The sequence below is a fragment of the Silene latifolia genome, chromosome 10 (genome assembly GCF_048544455.1).
Source record: "Silene latifolia isolate original U9 population chromosome 10, ASM4854445v1, whole genome shotgun sequence".
NCBI lineage: Eukaryota > Viridiplantae > Streptophyta > Magnoliopsida > Caryophyllales > Caryophyllaceae > Silene > Silene latifolia.
The window spans coordinates 115,165,116-115,178,235 of NC_133535.1; the positions used below are offsets into that span (position 1 = coordinate 115,165,116).

Sequence of the window (13,120 nt, forward strand, 5' to 3'; positions counted from 1 at the left end):
GATCCGTGAGGAGTCGTGGGGGTCCTTTATCTTTACCTATTTACTTGTTTTATTGACTTAGGCCTTTAGTATTGGTCTCCTCTTTGTTGCTTGGTCGTTAGATGCGATCAATTTAGCTCTGTTTTGCTCCGTTTAAGCAAGGCTAGCACTCCTCTCCTACCAAGGGCACAAAACCTCATAGAATATGCAAAATAGGAAGCTAAAGATAATAAACGACCCTAATACATGCTAGAAAGCGTAGGAACGAGGTTAGTTAGGGGACTAAATGTGCGTAAATATGAGTCACATCAAATATCCCCAAACCGAACCTTTTCTCGTCCCGAGTAAAGAGGTGACTAAAACTACGACCTTTATTTATTCTACTCTAATAACATAGCTGATGTGAGACAATTAGCGGGTCTCACTTCGCCCCTTCAACTCACAACAAGACATCTATGAGGTAAGATGCCTTCTTGCAAGGCAAGGTGGGGCTTGCCAAAATGGCGATGCATCAAAACATTAAGCACACAAAACACGTCAAAGGATGCACCTACAAAAGAATAGCCACTTTCCTCATCTAAGTGGCGGAAATCATCCAAAAGGGAAGCAATTTAAGGGTACACATTCCACCATAGATATTAGTTCTCTAAGTTACTAAGTCTAAGAGGATACAAACACGTCACCTTCAAGTTGTGTTAAACTAGGCTACTTTCGTCCATAATTGCTAAATGCTTTCATCAAGGGCAATCGGATGGGGTGGAAGGATGATCCCTATGATGTTAGTGGCATATGACATGACAAATCTCGGATTCTCTACAAGTGTAAAGGCCAAGGATCGTCCCAAGCTCAACAAGGTGGCATAACAAAAAAGTTTTTGGGAATGAAGTGCTTAAGTCAATTAAAACAAAAGTAGTGGATTTGACTAGCATTCAAAATTTGGCCTCATTTCAACTTCCGCATTTCACATTTCAAAAATTTAAGATGGGGTGTGTCCCTCATTTTCTAGTGTCCTTTGCTTTCACCAATCGCTTATTAGGCAACCGGTTAACCTCTAGACAATAGCTTTCGGGGTGATAGTCACTTTGTCTTTGGGAGGTCAAATTCACAACCGTGTGGGGGCCCAATTCAATGGATCCCTCACCAAAGCACATAAAAGTGGTACACCTCCATCAAATTTCTCGGCAATTCAACAATTCAAAACATTTGAGGTTTCTTTGGCAATTAAAAAATGATTCCACATCACAAAACTTTTGAAATGAGCATTTCAAACTTATTAATGAAAAGTATTTTTGGGTTGCCAAACCACCAAGTCAATCAAGGTCCCCTAGATAAGTTGATCAAGTCCATATCACATCATAAGGTTGGATTGATGACTCACATGCAAACCCTTGACTAGGCTTTAGACCATGGGATAAAAGATACTAGTATGACACATCCTAGGGTGTCTTGAAGGAATTATAGCAAACAAAGTTTCAAGGAGAAAAATTATCTACAAGGGCCTTATATACATTTGTCAAGCTTCCCAAATAGGCATTTTCACAACAATTTTCTACCATGAAACTATATGTCATGATGCAACTAACATATATACAACTCTAATGCATATGCTCCTAATATCACATAGGTTCATACCACATCAATCAAAAAGAAGCCACATTGCCATTAACATAAAGAAATGGAGAAGGAGATTTAGAAAGATCATACCATGCGGTCTTATTTATCCATTATGCTTCGAATGTGGCGTAGTCGTCCCCATGTGATAAAAGTGACAAACAATAATGTATATACAATTCTATGTTACAAATGTTTTTGGAATTTTTAAAAATTTTCAATTTTATCATTTTTGTAATAGGTTAGATGTTAGAATTTCTTATCCCCACACTAGTGTGGACATTGTCCTCAATGGACAAAACGATAGGAAATATATGCAAATGCATGAAGCTATATGAAATGCATGAATTCTATACTAAATGCATACTACATGATATATATTACACATGATGCAAACTAAACTATGCTACATGATGCATGCTTTCGATTAGGTTGGAGAGCTAATTTGAATTAACTCGGGTTGCTTATAAATGAACTTCCCCAAACCAAACCAAATACTATTTCTAGTGTAAAAATTAGGAAGTTTATTCATAGGGCATGCAATGTAATGCATGATAAGTAACTTGTTATTTTGGATTCTTCATGGTGGGAGCAAAAAAAGATAGTCACCTCAATGTTGCCGAGGTGTGAGTCCTTTGATGTTGCTAGGACTTAAAAACTCTTAGCCATCAAAGAGTCCAAAAATGACTCTCTAAATGCTCTATACTACATGTTATACAAGTTATGTAATCATGAGATAAAAAACAACGCAAAAGGAGGGGTAGGAGACTCACAATGGTATAGGATGTGATGCTATAGAAGCCATCAACTCCTTAATTGCGTCGTCCTCATTCATGCTTGTTCAACAATCAACTATCACTCATTATGATATCATCAACATCATCCTCCAAGGATCAGGAGGCATCACCATCATCATCTTCACTTGAACTTTGCTCATTGTCATCATTACTTGCTTCACTACTTTCCATATCTTCATCATCAACATGCTCCTCACTCCTAGCAACCCGGATTTCCCTTTCTTCATCTTGGGAGGCTTGAGGAAAGAATACCTTTCTATCCACCCACTCCGGCAAAGGACTCTTAGGGTCAAGAAGTCCTTGCCTAGCAAGATGAAAGAGTGGTGGATATTGGGCATAGTAAGCATTCACCCAATCCTTGTAAGCCTCCTTATGCATATGCTTCATTAACTTGGTCAAGTAATCATTTCTTTCGATAACATTTGGCTCATTGGTTGTGAATTATTTAAAGGCAAAGGGGTAAGGCGGTATAACTATGGAGGAGGGGTCTTCATTTTGATTTTGTTGCTCGTTGATGATTGTCTTGCCAAGTTTGGAGACGGGAATAAGATAGTTGTTTCGGTGAGTGGAAATGCGGCAAATTTTCCGTGGCAAGACTATAGAGTCGGCTCCCTTGATTATCCATTCATATCCCGAGGTTGAGTTATCATATTTCACCCAATGGAATTTGTGAATTAGCATGCTCATATCAAGGAGATGACCACCTTTAACCGGCATGTAAGCTTTGTTTTCATTGAAATTTGGGTTAAAGTGTTTAGCCAACTTTGTTATGAAGCCACCATTAACAATAAAAGCCGTCTTTTCTTTTCCTTCTTTGATGTCCATCCACCTCTCCAACAACAATTGGAGAATGTTGTAATCATTCTTGGACTTCCCATGGACATTCATGTTAGACTCTATGTAGGAAAGGTCAATTTCGGTCATGTGATTTGCTTCTTTTCTCGCTATTAAGGTGTTGGCTATGGACCGATGCCAATACCGAATACCCAGATGGTGGATATACAAGGCATTGCACTTCCTAAATGTGGTCAATTCTAATCCGGCAATTGCCTTCCATAGGGGTTTGGCTTCAAAATTTATAGGCTTCTTGAAGAAATCCCAATGGTCACGGAGCCCAAGCACCTTATCGAATTGAGCTTTAATCGTTCGCCTACTTTGGTTCTCAAGCCGAAACTCAACATATCTTCAAGTCTCTACCTTATACTCCCTCAAAGAACTAATGAACTCCAAACTAAGGGAGGGGTAAGTTAATTCATTCATCTCAAACAAGGTAAATAACCCCATAGACATGAAGAATGCTTTAGTTTGATCAAGCACTCCCAACTTTTCTAAAGTATCTTGGCAAACAAACTTGGTGGCAATGACTTTCTTTTTGCTAAGGGATTCGAATGCAATTCTATGCTCATTAGAAAGGAAAGTTAGCTCCGGATAGTCCTTAAGTTGCTCAATCTCTAGTATTGTAGTGGCAACCTCCTCAATGGCCTCAATAGGCTCCCTTTCTTGCTCTCTTGCTTGTTCCACTACCACCAATGCCTTGGATGCTAGAACTTTTTGTCTCTTTGATAGATTTTGGGATTTTGATGCTTAAGTGTTTCCCTTTGTTCTTGCCATGATGATTCCTCCTTTTAATTAATGTCAACAAACCTTTTATATGCTTGAATGCTCTTCCTTTCTTCCAACTTCAATCAATTTCTCAATCAATTTGGGGGTTTTCGAAATTGTCCTAACCCTAGAATTTTTTGAATCATTTTGGGAAGATTTTGATGTTTGAAGGTCTAAATGTTGACAAAGGAGTGATTTGAATTGAATTTGAGCAAGTTTGAAATGATTGTTGATGAATTTGGTTGAGTATTGTGGGTTTTTGATGATTTGGTTGAGTGTTATAGTGAGGAAAATGTGTTTGTGTTTGTGAATGGGGAAGATAGAAATGAGGAATTGAAGGGTGAGTCCTGTGTTTTAATCGAAATAGCAGGTGGGGACGTGCATCCTGAGATGGGGAGGGGTCGATTCTACTTCAGGATTTTCCATTGCTTTTTGGGGACGCCCGTCCTGACTTGGGGACGCCCTGGCTGAGCACTGGGACGCTCGTCCTGGTTCGAGCTCGAGAGGGATGGTGTGCAGTCCTTCTTTTCTTTGCTCCAAACCCCACGAGCTCAGGTCAACTTGTGGGGATCTCTTTTCAGCTATTTTTGATCTTTTATTTCCTATCTTTCCATCATTGTGTTGCACTACATAGGCTTGGCTAGCCTAGGCAATGCCTTCCTCACATTTGATCATTATACACTACACATTAAAAACACAATTATCAACCCTCCCTTTCTTGCTCTCATGTCACAAAATTCCTATAACAAAGCAAATAAGATGCAATACAAAAATAACGGAATGCACAAATTAAATGAAATGCAAGTTAAGAGGTTAGCATATTTATACATGGTGGTTTAGGGAGGACTCCATCAAACTCTCTTTCATTGAGAGATGTCAAGGGGGAAAATCACGCGCGTTATTGGTGTTGCTCAACGGCTTATAGAAGTAATCGAAGGCTTGCTCACTTTCATGGTAGAAGTCTTGTGTAGACCTCGGTACATAGTTGCTTCCACTAGTGTAGGAATCCGAGTCCATGTTGTGGTGACAAGGAGCTATAAAGCCTTGATCTAGGGTCATATCATTTCTAATGTAAGAATTAACCAATCCGTCAAACTCATTATCCCATAGACCATATACTTCCTTTGCTTCTTCCCCCATGTTGAGAGGATTATGAGTTGGCAAGAGCAACTCCTCTTTTTTGTTGTCATGGCCAATGAGGTCTTCATTGATTCTTGTCATGATGGATGGGCCTTTGAAGCTCTCATTCTTGTTATGAAAAATCTCATGCTCTCCGAATAGAGCCACTTCAATATCGTCCACTTCCTTCTTCCAATTGGGCAGTTTTTCCTTGCCCTTCTCGTTAGGATTTTCCTCTTTGATTTGACCTTTGAATGGGGATTCCACTTTCTTCTTTTCACCTTCCCGGCTATAATGATCAACCATAAAGCATGGTTCATGCAAGTTGGGAGCTCTCATAGTCTTATCAAGATTAAAGGTGATTGTTTCATCACCAACTTCAAGTGTGAGCGTTCCGTGCTTTACGTCAATCACCGCTCTGGTGGTGTTTAAGAACGGTCTTCCTAGAATGATCGGTATATTGGAATCTTTCTCCATGTCAACAATAACAAAGTCCACCGGTATAAAAAACTTTCTAATTCTCACGGGTACATCTTCCTATACCCTAAGTAGTTTCTTTGTTGTTTGGTCCTCCATTTGTAGAGTCATATTAGTGCCCTTAAGTTCTCCCACCCCTAGTCTTTCACATACCGAGTACGGCATGACACTCACACTTGCACCTAGATCACATAGTGCTTTGTTGATTGTGGTGTCACCGATGGTACATGGAATGGAGAAGCTTCCCGGATCTTTGAGCATAGGTGGGGAATTTCCTTGAAGTATTGCACTACTTATCTTTGTGAATGCGATAGTTTCCAACATCCTAATGGACTTGTTCTTGGTAAGGATGTCTTTCATGTATTTTGCATAGGCCGGCACATGGTTGATCAACTCCGTAAATGGGATGGAAACCTCTAAGTTCTTCACAATCTCCATGAATTTCCCAAGTTGCTCATCAAGATTGGGCTTGGCTTGGCGACTTGGAAACGGAAGTCTAATCACAATAGGTTCTCTTTCAACCTCTTTGGCCTTCTCTTCATTTCTCTTCTTCAATGATTCATTGGTAGTTGGTTCCACTACCCTAGGATTTCTCCTCAATGGTTCCAACTCATCTCTTGACTTGACACTTTCCTCAATAACATCCTCTTCAATTGGCTCCTTAGGTCCCTCATATCGTGTACCACTTCTCAAGTGAATGGCATTGATGGTTTAATGCCTTGTAGGAGGATTACCTTGGGGAGGTAATTGTCCTTTTTGCCTTTGGGAACTCGAATAGGCCAATTGGGTCATTTGTGTTTCTAACATCTTGGTATGAGCAAGGATATTGTTGATGGTAGTGTCTTTGGCTTGGCTATCTCTTTGCATTTGAGCGAAGAAGTCTTGTTGGTTCTTTTGCATTTGAAGGACCGCTTTTCGTTCATCAAAAGCTTGGTCATTGGATTGGTTGTAAGAGGATTGGTTTTGGAATCCTTGGTTTTGGTTGAAAAAGGGCCTTTGACTAGGATTTCTCATTGGAGGTGGGTGTATGTTGGTTGAGGATTTTGAACATTTTGGCTTTTATATAAGAAGTTTGGGTGAAATTTGGTGTTTTCATTGTAAAAATTGGAGTAAGGGGTGTCATTCTTTTATGCTTGGAAAGCATTAACTTGCTCATTTGTGCCCCTACACTCTTGTTGATCATGTCCCAAAGTTCCACAATTCTCACATACTCTATTTGGAATAGAAGATGTTGACACCATGGCATTGACTTGTTTATGTTGCTTGGGTAATTGAGACGCTTCATTCATTTTGGCTATGGCTTTGTCAAATTTCAAGTTCATTGTGTCAATATAGGAGCATAATTGGGAACCCAAATTGGCACTCAATTGTGTGACGGAGTCAACTTCATGTCTCCCTCCCCTAGTAGTTTTTCTTGGCCTACTATATTGAGAGTTGTGAACCGCCATCTCCTCTATTTTGGCCCAAGTTTGATTATCATCTACATCGGTGAATCTTCCATTAGAACCCATGTTGAGTACATTCCTTGAGTCTTCATACAACCCATTCCAAAATTGTTGAACTAGAAACCATTCGCTTAACCCATGATGAGGATAAGAGCGACATGTATCTTTGAATCTTTCACATGCCTCATATAGAGACTCTTTATCTCTTTGCTTGAACCCGGTGATTTGGGCTCTTAACATGTTGGTTTTCTCCAGAGGGTAAAACTTCTTGTAAACGGTAAGTGCTAACTTCTTACATGAATCAATTCCAAGAGTGGCCTTATCTAGGCTCTTCAACCATTGCTTTGCGGTTCCAATCAAGGAAAAAGGAAACAATACCCATCGAATTTGATCTTGTGTTACCCCCATTTGAGAAATTGCATCACAATAGTCACAAAAAGTCTCCATGTGTAGATGAGGATCCTCACTAGGCATCCCTCCAAATTGACTTCGTTCAAATAATTGTATGAATGCGGATTTGGCAATGAAATAACCGGTCAAGTGGAGTGGCGTTGGAGTACTATTAGGTAGGTTATCCTCGGTTGGTACAGAATGAGATTAAAATTTAGGCATTGTAGGTTGATTTTGTGGTTGGTTTGGAATTGGGTTATCCTCTCCTTGTCTTGCAAAAGGGTTGGTAAACTCAACACTATCCGTTTGGATGATACCAATGTCCACAAATTTTTTAATACCCACAATTGTTGAAGTACCTCTAATGATTCTTCTAATATTTGTCAAAGTTCTCTCGATTTTGGGATCAATAGGCAAAAGACCGCCTTGTGATCTCCTAGACATGCAAAAATTAAACAACTAGAAAACAATTAAAACTACCTTGAGGAGTTTGACTTCCCCAAGGTTAAGAAAGACACAAATAAAAACAACAAATGATAACAACTCAATTGAACACCGTCCCGACAATGGCACCATTTTGATGTCGATGAGAAACGTGTCGTCTATGCTCTCAATCAAACAATATTTATATTCTCAACAAACTACTCTTAGTAGAGTGGCAAATAGAGGTCGGATCCCAAGGGATGGGTAATGTATTAACTTATCGGCTGTAAATAGCTATGTCTTAGTGTCACAATTTGGGTTGAGGTTGAGATTTGCAATTTAAACTACTTAACAAAAGGATGAGTAAATAAATGAAAGCAAAGCAAAGTAAGAAAATAGGGTTTGTAAACAATTGATTAAAACACTAGGGTGTCATGAGTTCATAGAGAAATCATGATGAGATCACAAAAATAAGTTACATAGATGCAAGCAATTATTGTTGTAATGGGATCGAATTAGTTTATATCTTACAATTCCTAGAAAGTTTTAGGTCTCGGAGCCGAGTCGTTCACAACTTTACAACACCTACATCGACTTAGTCCTCCCTATTCAACTATATGCATGGTCTAACAAGCCTTGAGTTGGTTTATGTCCTACAAGTCTTGTTGAAAGGATAAGAGAATCATGCTAGGTGGTCAATCAAGCATTTCATCAAGCATAACATGTGCATAAGTTAAAACTACAACAAGCAAGCATTCATATGAACATATTAAGTAAAGATCTACCCCATGATTAACTCCCCTAATTCCCCACTGGCCCTAGTTAGGGAACTACTAACTCATTATCATGGAAAACATGTTAACAATGGTTTCAATCATCTTAACAAGTATAAATGGTGCGTGTCATTTATATGATGTTTTACACCTCATTTTACACGCATTTCAGAGCTCATTTATGTAGTTTATGCTACTATTCTCCCTATTTCCGTCTACTTTCGTGTTTTTGTACATCATTGCAGAAATGTGAAGAATCCGGCGGAAATCAAGCTAAATCCGTCCCCGAGTACCTTGCATTGCATTTGACGTGAAGTATTTACTCAAGGAACGAGCTTGGTGCGCATTTCGAGGCCTGAAAGACAATTTTATGAAGAATTAGGAGCGAACTATTAGCTAAAACAGTCGATCGACTGGCCTTAATGGTCGATCGACCAACGCACGACAAACAGAAGCTACTGTTCAGCATAGTTCAGTCGATCGACCGGTCACATTGGTCGATCGACCAAGCCGCTAATCTGCGTGAATTAATAGAACGAGGAATAGGAAGCCCATTGTGTTTTAGGTTTTGAGAATAAGGTTACATGATATTTCTATATAACGTAACCTGATACTTTGAGTTTATCATCTAGTTTTTATCAAGCTTTAATTCAGTTTTATCATTAAGTTCCACACATACATTAGTTTAGGTTATTTTCCGTTAATAAAGTTTCTTTTTGCATTCGGTCTTGATCTTTCCCCTATAATTCCTCTACACGGTATTCATCTGTTTTAATATTCAGTTTGTTTGCCTTCATTTCGTAATATAGAATTGCTAAGTTAGATCTCCCGAAGCCAATTTATCGTTTTATGTTAATCGTTCGTTTAATCAATTTAATCATGAATTCAGTAGTTTTATTAGTCAATTTTATTGTTGTTATCATTCCTAGTATGAGTAGCTAAACCCCTCGTGCTAGGATGTAGGGAATCCGTAGCGTAGGCGGCATTAGAATAGTACGACCTAAATCGCGCCACGGTCGATCGACCGCACACCCTGGTCGATCGACTGGCAACGTGAGTGTTACCTTCGTTTTAATTAACTTAATTTCTATGTTTAACGAATCGAGTGCACGCGACTAGTTGAATGTTTAGGAATTGACCGACCCAATAAAGATCGAAAGATAGGGAAGAGAGATTAGCCTACCAATTAAAATGACTAAAATATGCTAAGATCGAAAGATAGGTAAAGTTTAGGTTTTAGTCACTTTTCAGGACGAATGTCGATATTAGTGATATTAGGGACCCGTAGCTTGATCGAGAGATGCTACCTGTTAAGACTGGACTGAGAGGACTTCTTATTTTCCCGTCTCACGTGATTGTTTTAGACTTACTTAGTATGCTGCCGCCGAAACTACAGTGAACCGACCATCTTAGCACCCTTTTAATATTTATTTTTATCCATTTCTTTAGTTTAATTGCCTTTAGCTATAGACCAAATCAAATCAAACCCCCACATATTTGTTACCTTAGACTAAAATTAGACAACTAATAATTACATCTGCCTCTCTGTGGTTCGACCCTGCTACCGCTATCTATAGTTGTAGTTAGGAATTATAAATATTATTTTTGACACCTTACGACGGGTATCAAATTTTGGCGCCGTTGCCGGGGAGGCAATTGTTCCAATTTTTAGTTGTTTTATTTTAGTCTGTTTCTTAGTTTAAGGGACATTTGTTCCTTAAACTATTCTCATATTCTTCTTGTAGTTTCCTCTTATGCGCAGGTCACAGGGTGGTGAATTACTACCGTTCAATCCTGAGATTGAGAAGACTTTGCGTGAGTTGAGACGATCATCTAGAGTATTGCCGACAGAGGAAGAGCTGAGTACTCTGTCTAGTTACTACGAGAACGAGCTGTTTAAGGAAGATCCACCTTCATCACCTATTTCTACTTCATCAGCTGAGACCGTCACATCTCCAGACATGGCTGAAGAAGCAACTATAGCCAGTCACTCGGCGCCGATAGCTGCGAATCTTTATAAGGGATTCGCATTACCAGGGACGGACAGAAAATTCGAGCCGAAACCGTCTTATATCAACTTGGTTGAGAGGAACCAATTCGGGGGAGCTGCAAATGAAGATGCAGCCAAGCATATGGAGACATTTATTGATTATTGCTGTTCCATACCCCCACCAACCGGTGTGACCCAGGACCAGGTGAAGCAAACTATGTTTATATTCTGTCTTCGCGATACTGCAAGGGAGTGGTACAGAGACCTGGACCGAGCTGCTAATGGGATCACTGACTGGAATTCTTTGACCCTAGCATTCTATAAGAAGTATTTCTCTGCCTCGAAGACGAATGCCATTAGAGCTCAGACCACGAGCTTTAAACAGGGGCCTGATGAGAACTTTCATGAGGCGTGGGTCCGTTTCAAGAAGCTGGTGCGAACCATTCCGCACCATGGGTTCAAAAAGTGGAGCCTATGCAATCAATTTTATAATGGGCTTTATGACGATCAGAGGGCTATCCTGGATGCAGCGGCTAGTGGCAGATTCCAGGAGAATATGGGAGAGACTAAGGGGTGGAAAATTATTGATGATTTGGCCACCCATAAAGCTGAGTATGGAAATTCCAGGGGAAATCAAAGGAGAGCTGCTGAATCCCCTTCTGTAGCTGCATTAGAGGCTCTTACGGCGAGATTTGATAAGTATGAGTTGGGAGGAGCTTCAAAAGGAGGGATCTACCATGTGAATGCTGTTTCAGACGGTCCTTTCATCTGCAAAAGATGTGGAGCTGATGGACATGTTTCAGATCATTGTCCTAATCCTTATGAGTCTTGTGCTGCTTTTCAACATTGTAGGCAGACAAACACCTATTTTGAGCCGAATGTCCATCCGAATTTGAGGTGGAGTAGCCAAAATGTCTTAAATCCAACTCCACCTCCACAGCAACAGCAGCAGCAGAATTATGTGCCCCCTCATAAGCAGCAGCAGCCATATCAAAAGCCTTCGTATGTCCCTCAGCAGCAGCAGCAATCCCAAAGTTCTGATTTCAACGAGTTGAAAAATTGGTTACTGAAAGAGTCTCAAGCTAGAGAGGCCGGGATGAAAATGTTAGAGAGTCAAATTGCTCAATTGGCTAGCAAGAATACAACTCGAGCTCCGGGACATTTACCGACGCAGACGGATCAAAAGGAGACCCTAAATGCTATTACTTTGAGGAGTGGGTCTACCCTTGAGGGGCCCGCTATGGTTGATGATGTCGCTGAAAAAGGTGAGGCGGAACCAAGTAAGAACAAAGCCGTGGTAAACAGTAGTAAGAAAAAGGCGTCTACCAGGTATATCAGTCGATCGACTGATACACACGGTCGATCGACTGAAGCGCAAATTAAAAAAGCTTCTGGAACTGTAGAACTCAGTCGATCGACTGAGCAACATGGTCGATCGACTGAGGACGCTGCTGACATTGAACCTTTTCGTCCTCCAATGCCCAACAATTTGAGGGATCACTTGTTTGGGGGTACGACGACTCCGACAATATTGAGGCAAGACCCGAGTGCTGATGGGTCAGTCCCGGTTCCCAAGTATGACCCGATGTCGGTTAATGGTTCATATTTGAGACGGTCTGAAGAGGGTTCGAGCTTCAACAAGGACAAGGTGGTGGATTTTCATCCTAAATCCACCGAAGCCGGCATGAGAGATTTAGAGGAGAGGGCTAAGTTGCTTCTTACAGCCCCTTATCCGGAAAGATTGGTGCCGACGAAGGAACAGGTATCGTTTAATAAATTTGAAAATGTTATTCGTAGCGTAAACGTACAAGTTCCTTTTCTTGAATTAGTTAATCAAGTGCCTGCTTACATGAAATTTATGAAACAACTTTTGTCCAAAAAGAGGTCACTTGAAACTGTGCATACTGTCGCACTAACTGAGGAGTTATGTTCTTATCTGACCCACACTGCACCTCATAAGCTAGAAGACCCAGGTAGTTTTTCAGTCCCATGTAATATTGGCACCTTTTCTATCGAAAAGGCGTTATGGGACCTAGGAGCCAGTATTAGTGTAATGCCTTTGAGTCTTGCTAGGAAGTTGAAATTGACTAGGTTTGCAGTTACCAACATGACAGTAAAGATGGCTGATCGTTCTGCGGTCCAGCCTATAGGAGTCTTAGAGGACATTCCTGTGCAAATAGGAAAGTTTTTCTTCCCTGTTGACTTCGTTGTACTAGATATGCCCGAGGATGCTCACATTCCTATCATATTAGGTAGACCATTTCTGCACACTGCTGGTGCTGTTATAGATGTTGGCTCAGGAACTTTGACCTTCAAAGTAGGGAAGCATTCCATTGTCTTTGCCCAGCCTGCTAAGAAGAAAGACCGCATGTGGCCCGTGACTTGTAATACGGTTTCTGAAAAGAAATCCTATTTTGTGCTTCCTGATATGCCTGTCTCTATTCCTATTCCTGTTGTAACCCCTCCGCCCCAGATTGGGAGCAAATTGGAGGAAGATTCGTCTGTTTTAGATAT

At 40.4% G+C, this 13,120-nt stretch overlaps 1 pseudogene; it reads left to right on the top strand.

The window, feature by feature from the left end:
* The first annotated feature begins 7,163 nt into the window (after positions 1 to 7,163).
* Positions 7,164 to 7,262, top strand: LOC141609844 (small nucleolar RNA R71; annotated as a pseudogene).
* The last annotated feature ends 5,858 nt before the right edge of the window (positions 7,263 to 13,120 follow it).